The sequence below is a fragment of the Adiantum capillus-veneris genome, chromosome 15 (genome assembly GCF_014529385.1).
Source record: "Adiantum capillus-veneris isolate H3 chromosome 15, ASM1452938v2, whole genome shotgun sequence".
Lineage (NCBI taxonomy): Eukaryota > Viridiplantae > Streptophyta > Polypodiopsida > Polypodiales > Pteridaceae > Adiantum > Adiantum capillus-veneris.
Window position 1 is genome coordinate 54,160,949 of NC_140945.1, and position 2,392 is coordinate 54,163,340.

Consider the following 2,392-nt stretch of genomic DNA (forward strand, 5'->3'; position numbering starts at 1 on the left):
TGCTAGGAGGTTATTTGCTTTTCCGCATTCAATCCTTGCATTTTTAAATGTTCGTTGTATCCAAGTAGCCCATCCTTGCCATCGCCTATGAAATGTAAAAGGTTAGTGATATTAGCAAAAGGAAGTGGCACATTTGTTGTAGGATTCTTTGGGTAAATAGACCCATCGGTCCACAAATCCAAATGACGTTCCTTGTTTGTCCTTCTAAGTTCTTTTTTGGGTCGGGATAAGAAAGACTCCTTCCTATGTTTCTACAATGTTGCGTACGCTTGCAATACATCAACATGAAGATGATGTGTGTTCTTTCTTCGGGTAAGTGTTAAAGATGAAGGGGATGGGGATTGCAAGTTCAAAATGGATGTTTTCATTGGGAAGAGAAGTGTTGTCCATTCCTATGATTAGCAAAATATCTCAAGTTTTGGCAGCAAAGGCATGGAAGCTCGCGTTTGAAATCACTCTAGTCCCATGTTTAGAGTTGATAGAGTTCCTGTAGGTTATGCTTTTGGAGGGAACGCTTGTAAATTGGTGTTTCAAATCATTAGTCATACGGTTATTTAGAGTTCTTGACAAGAGAAAGAAGGACAAGAAAAGAAGACAGTAGCTACCAAACAATGAATTTCATTTTGGATGTTTGTTGGTACAAAAATCCATCGCCTAAAATATACTATCTAACATTTTCATTTTCTCCCCCTAAGATGACTCGGAACTTCTTATAGGTCCCAAAAAGTGACTTCAAAGTTCTCCTAATGATTTGCCAATTCCACAACAAATGACATGCATGTTGTAGTTTCATAATTTGTGCCTAGATAGTGCACATAAAGAAAAATTAAATGGAAAAGAGTACTTGCTTTCACTCAAACTCAACCAATATATGGTTTTCCCACACATATACATGCTCAGGCTACCTGAGAAGATTCTATGTAACAACTTATATATGTACCTGTAATTGGAGAGAAATAATATATACATGTATTTGATGCACACGTAGACACTATATCAAAACTAGAGGTGTCCCAAAACTCCAATGATGCCCCCATATAGTGCCACATCTCATATACATACTATAGCAGAACCTCAACACAAGAACCAAAAGCTATCTTCTGATGTGCTACTTCAATAGATATTTTGAGGGTGGAAACAACTTCAAAGGGGGGATAAACCGCAAGACGTATGTTGGGAATGAGGGAGGAATGAGGACACATGTTGAAAATGCTCTCAAAATGGCAAGTGTACTATAACAGTGACCAGAACCAAAATCAGCCTCAAAAGTTCTCACATGTGGATAAGGACGAAAACACAATAGTAGGGAATCACAATTCGGGATTTGATACAAGTTGAAAGGAAGCAATGGCAAGCAAATAGTCACACACAAAGAGCAACATGAAAGAGATGACAAAGATTGAGTGGGCTCATACTCACACATAGTACTAGTGTATGAGTTTGATTATACAGATGGATAGAAGAACGATTGTACATATGGGTGGCCAAACCCACTGAACATTAACCCAACAAGTCCGTCATGTGTGGCCTCCCAACTCATAACCTTACTAACTCTTTGTTATTTTCATCACAATATGATTGAATGGGGGAGTGGCAAGGCCTCTATGAGAGATCCATCCAAATAATCTCTCTCTCTCTCTCTCTCTCTCTCTCTCTCTCTCTCTCTCTCTCCGCATTTGCGTGGATTCCTATGCATCTTCAAGTCGTGAAGAGAGTTGTTGTGTGGGTAAGGTTCTTGCAGCAAGTGTTGCATCTACACTTCCTTCATTCTTTGCATTGTTACTTTTCCTTATGCCCGCAACTCTATCATCCTTGAATGAAACAATTGTTGGAATTAGGGTTGTAGGGATGCACACAAATCTTGGAGAAGATGAAAAAGCTCAAGGGACACAATAAAGAGTGTATTCTTAATGCATAAATAGAAATATAAGTTTGCCCTAGAGTGATGGGTGTATATACAATGTATGGGGGGAAAACTCCCAGTGAGGAAAAACATTCTGGTGGGCCTAATTGTATTCACACACATCACTACTATATATATGGTAACAAATCTCCCTCGAGAGTGATGTGGTGAATGAGAGCTAGCACATGGTGTATAGGGAAGTGCCATGCTCTAAGCACATGATCAATCCACAAAGGGAAGAAAGTCCAAAGCTTTGCAAAAAGCTTTGAACTACAATGCCTTTGTGAACAGATCTACAAAGTTGTCTTGTGTTGGCACATAAGCCAAGGTGATCTATTTTCTAGAAGTCTCTCCCTTGTGAGGGTTTTGGGCTTTAGCCTATACTTGTGTGGAATACCTCTTGTCTATGGGATTCATTGGTGGCATTGAACCATACGATCACATGTGAAAAAGGTACCTAAGCAATGTGGGTACCCATGGAGGTCATAA